The sequence below is a fragment of the Anolis sagrei genome, chromosome 6, assembly GCF_037176765.1.
Source record: "Anolis sagrei isolate rAnoSag1 chromosome 6, rAnoSag1.mat, whole genome shotgun sequence".
Lineage (NCBI taxonomy): Eukaryota > Metazoa > Chordata > Lepidosauria > Squamata > Dactyloidae > Anolis > Anolis sagrei.
In genome coordinates, this window is record NC_090026.1 from 131624752 (window position 1) to 131639071 (window position 14320).

Here is a 14320-nt window from a genome sequence, read left to right on the forward strand (position 1 = left end):
TCCACTGCTGAACGGCTCTCACAGTCAGGAAGTTCTTCCTCATGTTCAGATGGAATCTCCTTTCTTGTAGTTTGAAGCCATTGTTCCATTGCGTCCTAGTCTCCAGGGAAGCAGAAAACAAGCTTGCTCCCTCCTCCTCCCTGTGGCTTCCTCTCACATATTTATACATAGCTATCATGTCTCCTCTCAGCCTTCTCTTCTTCAGGCTAAACATGCCCAGCTCCTTAAGCCACTCCTCACAGGGCTTGTTCTCCAGACCGTTTATCATTTTCGTCGCCCTCCTCTGGAGACATTCCAGCTTGTCAATATCTCTCTTGAATTGTGGTGCCCAGAATTGGACACAATATTCCAGATGTGGTCTAACCAAAGCGGAAGAGAGCATGGGGAGCATTACTTCCCTAGATCTAGACACTAGGCTCCTCTTGATGCAGGCCAAAATCCCATTGGCTTTTTTTGCCGCCACATCACATTCCTGGCTCATGTTTACCTTCCTCCCTGATATCGAGCTCTTTGGGGGGTTCTCCCAGCGAGGGGAGGCCCAGAGGACCGCAAATGGGGTCCTGACCTTGGCGAGCGACCAGCGGAGGCCAATCCAAAAAGACGCAAAAACGTTGAAAATCAATCTCACCAAGGCTGAAGAGGAGATCTGCGACCGAAGCGTTTATTTTTCGATTCAGCTGAAAATTTATTTATTTATTTATTTATTTCGAGGTTTTATATACCGACCCTCTCACCTTCAAAGAGGGATTCGGACCGGTTCACAACATGTGTTAACATACAAAAAATATACAATAACAACACAATGCCACTTCATTACACGATTAAAATATCAGCACCATACACATTAAAATATTAACATCCTAGTTAAAAGAGCCAAATCGTCCAACACCATCACAATCACATTCATCATCCTCCTTTCATGTGGGCAAAGAATTAAATCAGTTGTCAAATGCCGCGTTCCACAACCAGGTCTTTGTTAGTTTCCTGAACGTCATGAGGGAGGGGGCAGTTCTAATCTCTAATGGCAGGGAGTTCCAAAGTCGAGGGGCCACCATCGAGAAGGCCCTGTCCCTCGTCCCCACCAGCCGTGCTTGTGCAGGCGGAGGGACCGAGAGCAGGGCCCCTCCAGACGATCTTAGTGGTCTTGATGGTTCGTAGGGGAGAATACGTTCGGAGAGGTAAACAGGGCCGGAGTCGTTTAGGGCTTTATAGGTTAACACCAGCACTTTGAATTGTGCTCGGAAGCTAATCGGCAGCCAGTGGAGTTCGAGTAACAGCGGAGTGGTGTGCTCCCTGTATCCCGCACCCGTTAGTAATCTGGCTGCCGCGCGTTGTACTTGCTGCAGCTTCCGGGCAGTCTTCAGAGGCAACCCCACGTAGAGAGCGTTGCAGTAATCTAAGCGGGATGTAACCAAAGCGTGTACTACCGTGGCCAAGTCAGCCCTCCCAAGGTACGGACGCAGCTGGCGCACAAGTTTTAATTGTGCGAATGCTCCCCTGACCACCGCTGAAACCTGGGGTTCCAGGCTCAGCGATGAATCCAGGAGAACTCCCAGACTGCGTACCTGTGCTTTTAGGGGGAGTGTGACCCCGTCCAACACAGGCTGTAACCCCGTACCCTGTTCGGTCTTACGACTGACCAGGAGTACCTCTGTCTTGTCTGGATTTAGTTTCAATCTGTTGTCCCTCATCCAGTCCGTGACAGCGGCCAAGCACCGGTTCATGACCTGAACAGCCTCCTTAGTGGCAGGTGGAAATGAGTGATAGAGTTGGACATCATCTGCGTACAGATGACATCGCACCCCAAAACTCCGGATGATCTCTCCCAACGGCTTCATGTATATGTTAAACAACATAGGGGACAGTATTGAGCCCTGCGGGACTCCACAGTACAATGGCCGAGGAGTCGAGCAGGAGTCCCCTAGTGACACCTTCTGGGAGCGACCCTCGAGAAAGGACCGGAGCCACTGCAAGGCAGTACCCCCGAGACCCATTCCCGCGAGGCGTCCCAGAAGGATACCGTGGTCGACGGTATCGAAGGCCGAAGAGAGGTCCAGCAGAACTAACAGGGACACACTCCCCCTGTCCAGTTCCCGGCGCAGATCATCAACTAAGGCGACCAAGGCTGTCTCAGTACCATGTCCCGGCCTAAAGCCAGACTGTGACGGATCTAGATAGTCCGTGTCCACCAGGAATTCCTGGAGTTGCGAGGCCACCACACGTTCCAGGACTTTGCCCAAGTAGGGGAGATTGGAGACTGGCCGAAAGTTGACGAATTGAGTGGGGTCTAGTGATGGTTTTTTCAACAGCGGTTTGATGACAGCTTGTTTTAAGCTGGCTGGAATCTTGCCTTCCCGAAGGGAGGCATTAACCACCACCTTTACCCACTCTGCCAAACCCCCTCTGGCTTCTTTTACCAGCCAGGAAGGGCAGGGGTCTAGGATGCATGTGGTGGGCCTCGCCTCTCCCAGAACCCTGATGACCTCGTCGAGTTGAACAGATCGAAACGAATCCAACAAAACTGGACAAGCAGATGCTTGAGTTACATCCTCAGAGACTGCACTTAATGTGGTGTCAAAGCCCACGCGGATCAAAGCGACTTTGTCCGCAAAGTACTGAGCAAATGCTTCACAGCGCGCTGTCGAGTCGTCAGGGGACCCACTCAAGGTGGGATTCAACAACCCTCTGACTACTCGGAACAGCTCTGCCGGACGGTTCCTTGCGGACGCAATATTGGCCGAGTAGAAAGCATTTTTCGCGGCCTCTATTGCCGCGCCATACGCCCTTAGATAGAGGCGTAGGCGTGTTCGGTTTGACTCGCTGGGCTGTTTCCTCCACACGCTCTCTAGCCACCTCTTTGTTCGCTTTAGCTCCACCAGCTCCTCGTTGAACCAAGGGGCCGGTTTCGCTCGGCGACTTAAGAGGGGGCGCTCCGGAGCAATCGTGTCTATTGCCCTAGTCAACTCCCTATTCCAGTGAGCGACCAGGGCATCGACAGAATCACCATCCAAGGCAGCGGAAACATCCCCAAGAGCCATCAGGAGTCCTTCTGGATCCATAAGCCTCCTGGGGCGGACCATCTTAATGGGTCCACCACCCCTGCGGAGGTTAGAAGTTGCAGCAAGTCTAAACTTGATCAGGTGGTGGTCAGTCCATGGCAAAGGGGAGATTGATAACTCCTCCACACCGCCACCTTCTTCCCAGCCCTGACAGAAGACCAAGTCAAGTGTGTGTCCAGCACAGTGGGTAGGGCCAGATATTAATTGGGACAGCCCCATAGTTGCCATGGAAGCCATGAAGTCCTGAGCCGCTCCTGAAAGAGTGGTCTCTGCATGGACATTGAAGTCCCCCAGCACTACAAGCCGCCGGGACTCCAATGCCAGGCCCGAGACCAACTCTGCAAGCTCAGGTAGGGCGGCCGTGGTGCAGCGGGGTGGTCGGTACACCAACAACAGCCCTATTCTGTCCCGGTCTCCTAGCCTCAGGTGGACACATTCAAACAAGGTCGACTGTAAGGCCGGGCCCCTGACCAAGGAGATGGAATCTTTATAGACTATTGCAACTCCGCCCCCCCGCCCCCCGGATCTCGGTTGGTGTTGCACGGCATAACCTGGTGGGCAAAGCTGGGTGAGATTAACCCCTCCAGCCTCGTCCAACCAGGTCTCCGTGATGCACGCCAGGTCTGCCTTTTCATCCAGGATTAAATCCTGAATGGTTGATGTTTTACCATTGACAGACCTGGCGTTCAACAGCACCACCTTTAATCCAGGAGGACCGTCTACCTTGGAACCCAAGTTTACCATGTCGGGAGGACATTTTGGAATTTTTCTTAAGGTTTGCTCACGAATTGGCCGAATTGGTTTTTTAACTCTCCCTTTCCCGTATCTCCCCCTCCCCATCATCACCTCGATGGGGGCCCCCCAAGCACCGGAACTCCCTCCCTCCCTCCCCCCTCTATCATTCTCCATATCCTGGTAGTTCACTAGTGCGCTATTATATGATATGTCAATAGCCCTGGCGGTTGTTAAACCATCATTTCCGCCATTGTTGTAGTTCAATTCCTCCGCCTTATAAAACCATCTCCAATTTTCCCCGGCCATTCGACCATTGTTGGGAGTGATTATATAATACACGATGTAAAGTGCAAATGCAAAATTAAAGTGACCGCACAATAGCACCATTGACATTAGTAACTAACAGAGATCTCACCGTTAATTAAAGTGCTGGAGTGCTAACAAGTCATCTTTCATAACAGTGCAATGAGGGATTAGACTACAGAGGTATTCCTACACAGTGCAATTCTTATTGGCAAGAAATTGGCAGATTGGCAGTGTAATTGACATTAAGTAGGGGCATAGGAAAAAGTGCCAGGTGCAAATCACAGTAGCTTGAGAGATATTCGCAGCAGGACCTCGGGCTCCAGGAGGGAGCCGTATAGTTCCTCTACTGATGCCTTCAGTCAATCTGCAGCTGTTGACAGTCTTCTCTGCACATAGGTGGAACAGTAGCACCAAACACACAATAACCCCCCTAGAGCCACTGCCCAGGATGGAGTACGGCTGTACTACTGGAGGTTGGAATATATTCCTGTTTGTTGGGTGGATGGAAGGGCAACTGACCCTTGGCAAGCCGAGGGTGTCTATAATGACAGTTGGCAACTGGCGACTGGTCTCAAACAAACAGTAAGCAGTAAAAAAGCAGCTTCACAATTACACCACAACCAAGCCAGGATGGATAGCAAGCCCGCAGCCGCCACCGCACATTAGGGGGTCCTGGAGGACTGCACAAGAAGTTCTTAACTGCAGATGGAGCACACTGTCACAGCCCCAATAGTACAGCACCACCAGTCGTCGTAGGTATTGCAGCCCGACCAGTTGGCCTCTAGCTGCTGCAGACAACCCCGCCGGCTGAAGTAGGTGGTCGCCGGTCCTCAACCAGTGCAGGCTCCAAGGGGGGAAAACTCTATCACCAGTCTTAACTGGAAATGGAGATGGACAGTCGGATGGCAGCAAGTTAAGATGGTGGGATGGTCAATGCTAGTCCTTCCAGGAGTGGAGATGGAAGACGCGATGACAGTGGAGATGGAAGACGCGATGACAGGCGTCTCAGATGGTGAGATGGTGAGTCAGACCCCACTGGAGGAGGCCTGGGCTGCTGGCTACTCACAAGGAGTCCTGGGAGCAGGCTGGAGATCTTTATTGCCCCTTACAGCAGCACAGCAGACTCAGTCCCTGGCAGGCCTGTGGACTCAGCTTTATAGATGTAGAGGCCTCCTTGCAGATTGCTGAGTCACACCCCACTGGAGGAGGCCTGGGCTGCTGGCTACTCACAAGGAGTCCTGGGAGCAGGCTGGAGATCTTTATTGCCCCTTACAGCAGCACAGCAGACTCAGTCCCTGGCAGGCCTGCGGACTCAGCTTTATAGATGTAGAGGCCTCCTTGCAGATTGCTGAGTCACACCCCACTGGAGGAGGCCTGGGCTGCTGGCTACTCACAAGGAAAGGATGCGTTACAGGGATGAATCCTCAAGTAAGCATACAGCACAGTGATTTTCAGGCATTTTTATACAGTCAGAACAAAGAAATCCCCGTTTGAATCCCCCGCCCGCCTTCTGTCAGTTCCCTTGGCCCTGATTGGCCGGCTCGGAAACAGCTGGGAGGAGGCTTGGCCGCTGGTCCCACCCTCTCTCCAATCGCTGGCCGCGGCCGCCTCTAGAGAGCCAATCAGAGCCCTCGGAGCGCCTCTAGAGATTGTCCAATCAGCGGCCAGGAGGCGGGCTCTGGTTTGACAGCGCAGCGGGGCGGAACGCCCTGGAGGCGTCCGCCAGCTGATTGAACACCCTTTGTCTCTTCACAGCAGGGGAGGCGGATAGGGGAACAAGGGATTTCCTGGGTCCTGATAAAAGATGTGTATAGGCAAAAGAGGGTGGCTATGGGTGGTGTCTGGATCTTCAACCTTGCGGGCAAAGAGTCCTTTGTCACAAGGGAGCATGCACAAACACCGTAATTGATGCAATCAGTCTGTTTTTCCGGCTTCTGGCTGATCAAATCTCTGGCTTTTGTTTGTCTGAACTCTGAAAAACAAAGCCACAGATTTGCCAGTATTTTCCATGCAATGTCAATATGGATGGAGTTCCTTCCAAGGAAACTGAATTTCCTTAACTGTAATCCCCTGGTCGCATATTCTTTTATAGGGTAAAGTTCAAGAGGGGAAAGACAAGGAAGGGGGAGGCGAGGATACATCTTATTTCATTTCATATTACACATACTTCATACATACATTCTTTACAGTTTATCATAATTCATAGATTTCATAGGAAAGATCCCCATCCCAGCAAACTTTATTAGAAAACCCACAGCAATTAATAAAGGCAATCAGTAGAGTTCCTGAGGTATGATCCTTTGTAACAAGGGCACGAACCCACAGGCGGGGGCCATGCTTCTCAAGCGGCTGGGTTTGGAGTCCATAGAGGAAGTCCGTGGCACTAGGGCACCAAGTCAGTCAGAGAAGGCAGAAAAGGTCCGTAAAAGGATCCGCGAGTGATGGCAGACGGGCCAATGTCCTTTTGGGAACTGCATCTCCCAGCCAAGACCTGGGACTCATCTGGCCTCCCTCCCCGGGGCCGCTGCGGCCGGCTGCTGCAGGTCCCAGGCGGCCTGAAGCCACGTGGAGCGAGGGCTGCCGCGGAGAAGCGGGGAGCCCTGGTTTGACAATCAGCTGTTTCTCTGCAAGACAGAAGCTCTAAAAACAAAACTAATTTCTTCCCGGGAGGAGTAGCCCAAAACAGAGAAACTGGGATGGCAGATAGACGTAGAATTAGTCACTGAACAAGGCAAAATTGGAACGGCGGCGATCCGCCATGTTAAGTGTTTAGTGGATAGCGGGGTCCGAAATGGCGGTTTCCTTATCCGCGTTTTGGTCGAACGCAGATTCGGGGTCCGGGGAGCACCTGGAGGTGCCCCCCGCGGGCTCACGGCTCTCCGGAGCCCAGAAGGGAGTTTATGGAAAAGTTTATGGAGTGCTGAGCCAGGAAGGGATACAAAAGTATCATGCGGAAAGACAAAAAGTTTCAAGTTTCAAGTGGTTTATTAGGGAATGATACAAAGTAAGGAAAGGGGGAAGTTAGCGGGGGTTTGCAGGCATTCCTGGTCTTGGAGCTGGCGGCTGAGGCGCATTCCATCTGCTGGCCTCAAAGTTCGGCCCAGGAACTGCGGAACTCCCTGCTGCAGTTCAAACTAAAGTAAAGGCTGGGCTACCGGCAGCGCCAGCTGTCAAATCCCCACTCAGAGGCGCTGGAGTCCGCAGGAGGCGGCCTCCTACAGCCTCCGCCCACGCACGGTAGCCCACTAACGGCAGCATGGCCATCTGTCTAGACGGATCTGCACGTCCCCTTTTTTGGCAAATTTTGAACAGAGAGGGAATGTGCGACCAGCAGCAGCTCAAGACCAGCAAGAGAACGATAAGACCCAGGAGGACCAGAAAGCCCTTTCTAAGCCATGCCAGTGAAGGAAGCCAGTCTGTCAGAAAACTGAGATCAAAGCCTACTGATTCCTTTATTCCTGCCGCCAAATCGTTCATGCCCTCTATGGCTTTCCTAACTACAGGGGTCCGGTCTGTCAAATTGAAGCAACACATGTGTCGCACACTCTCACAGCCGTAGTGATTCTTCAACAAAAGAAAATCAATGGCAGCCCGATTGTCCAACACGGCCTCCCTTAGCTCATGCATTTCAGTAGCTATGGAGGCCAAGGCTTGTGAGGTGTAATTGATGTTCTTGACCAGAGCGCAGGCCAGATGTTTAACGGCCCTGTAGTTCATTGCCGCTGCAACCCCAGGGGTAAACAGGGCCGCTGCCACAAATTGAGGAATGCCCTTAATTACCATAGAGGGATCACAATTTGGGTCCAAGTTTTGTATGGACCTAGCCTCTCGATCCAGGGAGTGTGCCAGCTCCAGATCGCTTTTGGAAGGCAAAAAGATAGACAGCCTGCCCAAGGCACAATTCCCAATGGTGGAATTGGCTGGGAGGTAGCTATAGGCTGTCTGCCCGCACAGGAAGAACCATCCAGGGGGCAACACCAAATGGGCATTCATGTAAGGCAGCACTTCAACGGAAGAACAATTTAAAAGATTTTCTTTGGGCAAATCATGGCACTTCCCCACACACTTGGGGATTTGGAAGCAGTGATGGGCATGTGGCTGATGTGCCAATTTAATGACCACCATGCCCGGCTCCCTTTCCCTGACGGCCCTGCCCCACACAGAAATGTCTCTATAGGACATGGCCTTCGATGGGATATTTTGGAAAACTGTAAAATTTCGAAAAATCTCCAGGGGCTCGGGAACCCCTATTAGGCAGGAAGAGAAGATATCAGTGGCTGAGGCCCCACTAGTCAGACAGAAATCGGAAACATTTAAGACTCGGTATGCCAACTGTTGCCAAAAATTAACCTTAGTTGACAACCACTCATACAGTACAGGGCTGGAAGTCATGCATTGGGAAGGGAAAAGCAGGCAAAATAATAGGGGAAAAATCATGCTGAAAGGTGTTGGACAGCTCCTCCCCCTAGTGGCCAAATAGACTTACTGCTTGCAGAGGGTGCTGAATTGCTGGACAGCTCCCAGCGGTCTCGATAGGGCAATGGAGAGGCGAAAGCGGCAGAGATGTCTCAAACGCGCCTGTCAAAATCAGCTGATGGTGAGTTTGACAGCTGTCAGGAGCTGTCAGTGGAACTTCTGAACCCGGAAGTAGGCGGAAAAGGTGGCTTCCCGTGGGGCTATCGGCTTGAAACTTGGTGGGGATCTCTTGGAGGCCCTCCTCGACCAGAGGCACGTCGTCTCCTCCTCCTGGATGTTCTGGAAGGGGGTGGATCGGTGGGCTCAGGAGCCGAAGGGTCTTTCGGCGGCAACCTCCGGAATAGAAGCCGCAGATCCTCCCCTGGCTCTACAGCCCACTGTTCGTCGTCACCTCCTCCCTCAGTGGTCCCCACTTGTGGCTCTGGGGCGAGCTTCAGCCTGGAATGGTGGACCCAGGACCGGATACCCGCTACCTTAGCCGCAGTGTGGGTGGTGAGGAGGATCTGGTGGGGCCCGACCCACTTTTCGGTCAATGCCTCCGGTCGATACGTATGGACCAGGACCCAGTCACCGATAGAGAAGTTGTGGACAGGAGCATCCAAAGGAACAGGAAGGTGAGAAAGCAGGTACCTATTCATAGAAGAGAGGATAGAAGTGAGAAGAGACAGTCTTTCCCTGATGCTCTCGGATCCCACCTCATGCAAGTGCTCAGCCTTGAGGGGGACCCGGGAGGAAGGGCAAGGCCTACCATAGAGGATCTCAAAAGGGCTCAACTTCAAGCCCTTCCTAGGAGCAGCCCTGATTCGAGTGAGAGCTAGTGGGAGAGCATCTGGCCAGGGCAGGCTCGCCTGCTGACAGATCTTAGCCAATTGCCTTTTGATGGTCTGGTTCATTCGCTCGACCTTCCCGCTTGCTTCAGGGTGCCAGCTGGTATGCAGGTTCCACTGGATCTGGAGAGCCTGGGCGACCTGCTGGGTGACCTTGGAGACGAAAGATGCTCCGTTATCTGAGGAGAGGCAGATGGGCAATCCGAAACGGGGGATGATGTGATTGAGCAGGGCATGGCTCACCTCCTTGGCAGCACAGGTGTAGCAAGGGAAGGCCTCAGGCCACCCACTGTAGCAGTCCACAAACACTAACAGATATTTGTACTTCCGGCTAGAGGGCAGCTCTGCGAAGTCCACTTGCCACACTTGCCCGGGTTGGAGGCCCGGCTTGAGATGCCCCACTTCTGGCCGCTTCTGGATCTTGGGGTTGTTCTTAAGACAGAGGAGACACCGACGACAAGTCCAAATGGACTGCTGGACCATGCGAGGGCCGATGAAGAGAGTCCTGAGATGCTCCAGCATAGCATCATGGCCCCAATGGGTGCTCTTGTGGAGGCGCAGGGCCACTTCACGCATAAGGGGATCAGTCAGCAACAGACGGCCTTGGTCGTCCTTCCACCAGCCCTCCTCCTGCTTCAGACCCTCTCCCTTCGCGAACTCATCATCCATGGCTCCATACACAGGGAGAGAGGTCACAGTGGTGTCTGGGATCAAGGCACCAAGGAAGATGGGCTCTCGATTGGCAGCCGCCTTGGCTGCAGCGTCTGCTCTCCGATTCCCCTTAGCTGTGTCCTGGTCCCCGGTCTGGTGCCCCCTGCAGTGGATGACAGCTACTGCAGCAGGCTTGCAGACAGCCTCCAAGAGTCTCAGTATCTCAGCCTGATGCTTCACGGGGCTGCCAGCTGTTGTCAGCAGCCCCCTCTCCTTCCAAATAGCCCCGTGAGCGTGGAGCACATGGAAGGCAAACTTAGAGTCCGTGTAGATGTTGGCAGTCTTTCCCTCGGCCAGCTCCAGGGCTCTGGTGAGGGCGATGAGCTCTGCCTTCTGGGCGGAGGTGCCAGGAGGGAGTGGTTCAGCCTCGATGGTGTCCCAGAGAGTGACCACAGCATACCCGGCTCTCCTTTCGCCCTGATGACAGCTGCTGCTGCCGTCGGTGAAGAACTCAAGCTCAGCATCAGGAAGGGGCTGGTCCTTGAGGTCAGGGCGGCTGGAGTAGACTTCTTCGATGGTGGCAATGCAGTCATGGGGCTCCTGGTCGTCTCCTTCAGCCAGGTCGATGGGCATCAGGGTGGCAGGGTTGAGACAGTTGGTGGTGGCCAGGGTGAGGTCTCCTTGGTCGATGAGCAGGGCCTGGTAGCGCGTGAGCCGGCCGGCGGACAGCCAGTTGGTCCCCTTGGCATCCAGGACCGCCAGGACACTGTGGGGAACGTAGACGGTCGTCGGCTGGCCCAACGTCAGCTTCCTGGCCTCCTCAGCAATCAGGGCAGTTGCGGCCACAGCTCTCAGGCAGGCAGGCCACCCAAGGCTGGTGTTGTCTAGGCGCTTGGAAAAGTAGGCAACTGGTCTCTTGGTGCTGCCCAGTGGCTGGGTAAGCACTCCTGCTGCCACCCCCTGGCGTTCATGGACATAGAGGAAGAAGGGCTTGGTCATGTCAGGGAGCCCCAGGGCAGGGGCCGACATCAGGGCTTTCTTGATGGCTTCAAAGGCTGTCCTGCATTCAGCTGACCAGACTAGGAACGTCTCTGGCCCCGATGTCGCCTCATACAGGGGCTTGGCAATCAGTCCAAAGCCTGGAACCCAGATTCTACAAAATGAAGCCATGCCCAAGAAGCCCCTCAGCTGTTTCTTCGTCCTAGGCTCCTTGACCCTGCAGATGGCCTCCTTCCTCTCTGGTCCCAATGCCCTCTGCCCTTGGCTGACGTCAAACCCCAGGTACCTCACAGTGTCCTTACAGATCTGGGCCTTCTTCTTGGATACCTTGAAGCCAGCTTCCCCCAGGAAGCTGAGGAGGCTGATGGTGAGACGTTCACAGGTATCCTTGTCCCCACAACAAAGCAGCAGGTCGTCAATATACTGCAGCAGGACCCCTTGGTCGCGATCAGGCCACTTCTCCAACTCAGAGGCGAGGCTTTGGCTGAAGATGGTAGGGCTGGACGTGAAGCCTTGGGGCAGAACCTGCCAGCAAAGTTGCACCCGCCTGGCAGTGCCCACATGCTCCCACTCGAATGCAAAGATCTCCTGGCTATCCTTGTGAATAGGGATCGAGAAAAAGGCATCCTTTAAATCCAAAACAGTAAAGCAAGAACAGGAAGGAGGAATAGTAGAGAGTAAAGTGTAAGGATTGGGCACCACAGGGTGCAGGTCCACCACCACAGCATTGATGGCCCTCAGGTCCTGAACAAAACGATATTCAGAACCATCACCTTTTCGTACTGGGAGGACTGGGGAGTTGAATGGAGAGGCACACTCTCTCAGCAGAGAGTGCTTTAAGAAATTATCAATAATGGGCTGGAGGCCTTTCCTAGCCTCCATGGGAATCCTATACTGAGGGATCCTAGGGGGAGTGATGTCAGGTTTGAGGGTGATTGAGACAGGGGCAATGTTCTTAGCCCTTCCCGGGACCCCATCTGCCCAAACTATGGGATCCACCTGCTGTAGGACTGCCAGAGGAATCAGATCAGCCTCTGGACTGGGCTGATGGAGAAGGAAGGCCTGAGCTCTCCATCCTTCCTCCTCAGGCACTGCTAGGACGATCTTTTCTGGCCCAAAGGCAACTTGGGCCCTGATTTTACAAAGGATATCCCTGCCCAGAAGGGGGACAGGACACTCTGGCATATATAAGAACTCGTGAGACAAGGTCCTCCCCCCCACTTCACACTCCATGGGCTTCATGAAGGAACGCTCTGCCTCTTTCCCCGAGACCCCAACTACCTGAGCCTTCCTGTTCCCCAATTCTGTTCCCCTGAACCCCTCTGTGAGCACTGAGTGGGTAGCCCCACAATCCAGGAGGAAGTCGACAGTCCTCCTCCCAAACTTCAATGGCACAATGGGGTCAGAGGGTGCCAGGGAGATCCTTCTTCCTAGTCACAGGACCCTCTCGTGGGCCCCCCTTTCCCTTCCCTCTGGGCAGTCCTTTCTGATGTGTCCTGTCTTTTTGCACCCATAACATTGGACATCCCTGAAGTCCCTCTGCCTCCCCTGGTTCCGATTCCCCCCATTCTGTCTGTCCCTGTTATCCCTGTGGCCCCTCCCTCCATCCCTGTCCCTGTCCCTGTCCCTGTCCCTCTCTGCCAGGGCAGCCAGCATGCAAGTGGCCTGAACCTCAGCCTGTGCTTTCCTGTCATCCTCCTCCTTCTGAGCAGCAGCGTCTTCCCGGTTGTGGAAGACCTTGAAGGCTATGTTGATGAGCTGGGAGATGGGCATCGCTTCCCCTCCCTCAATCTTCTGGAGCTTGAGTTTGATGTCCCTGGTGGACTTTCCAATGAAGAGGGTGTTCAGCATGCGCTGGCTGTCGGGGTCAGTGGGGTCAATGTTGGTCCAGTTCTTGGCCATTCGACACATCCGGTCGTAGAAGTCCGAAGGACTCTCGTCCGGCTTCTGTTGAATGTCAAGAAGCTTGGAGAGGTTCAAGGGGCGAGGGTATACCAAAGGCACACCCACCAAGATATGGCGATGGAAGCTCTTTAGAGCCTTCCTGCCATCCTCTGTGTTGAAATTCCACCCGGGGTCTTCCTTGATAGGGAAAACAGCCTCCCTGTCCTCACCATCGTCCACCTCCCCCTTCATGGCTTCAGCCTGAGCAGCGGCCAGCAGGCGGCGCTTCTCTTCCTGGGTGAGGAGTGAACCCAGAAGGGTCATGACATCCCCCCAAGTGGGGCGATGGGTTAGGAAAATGGTTTTGAGCAGCTCGTACATTTCAGTGGGATCCTGGGAAAGAGGAGCTGTGTTCCTCTTCCAATTGATGAGGTCTGAGGTAGTGAAGGGAACATGCACGAGGAAGGAAGTGCCCCCTGGGCCCACGGTTTCCCTTAGGGGGGCCTGGATGTGGGCAGGGTGGCTGCGCAGGCTGCCCTTGGTGATCAAGGGCTCAAAGGGATCCTGAGGGTCTGTGGGGACCCTTGGAGAAGCTGCAGGTGGGGCAGGAGAGGGGATCAAGGGCTGCTCAGGAGGGGGAGGGGCCCTGGGAGGGCCCTGGTGACCGCAAGGGGAATGGGAAGGTGCTGGGGCACAGATGGCAGGGAGCCTGGGTTGGGGAGCGAAACAGGGGGCGAGGGGGTCAAGTTCCCTCAGGGAAAGGGGCTCCAGCCGCGGGCTGGGGCACCTTTTAGGGGTCTGAGCGGGAAGTGGGAGTGGATCAAGAGGGGTGCTGTGTCTGGCCGGGGCGAAAGAGGAAGAGGAGGAGGAGGGCGGGCAGCTGAGGCTCAACGAGGGGGTCCGGGAGGAGCTGGGGGGTGAGGACGGGGTAGGAGTGGGGCTGTAGAGAGGAGCAGATGGCAGTGGAGGGTACAAGGGGGTGGAGGCGCTCTGGATAGAGGGCCCAGACTTTGCAGAGGGAGATGTCCCCGCAGGGGAAGATCGGGGCTGGCTGGGTGCCTGGGCTGGGGAAGACAAGAGGGCAGGAATCCCTGGGAGGAGAGATTCTGAAGGAGGGGTTGCAGAGGAGGGCTCAGGAGAGGTTACAGGAGGGGAAAAGGGAGGACTGGGGCGGTAAGGAGGGGGATAAGCAAGTGTGTCAAGGAGGTCCTCCTCGGGAGGAGGCAAAGGGTCTGGAGGGAGGTTTCCCGGGGGCTGGGGCTTCGTTCCCTTCTCCTTGCATGGGAGGAGTTGGACACGACTGCCCCCTTCCGCCTCCTTCCGGTGCAGGGCGAAAAAGCACGAGGCGTAGGCTAGCTCGGCCCATTTGGCCCTGGCACAACA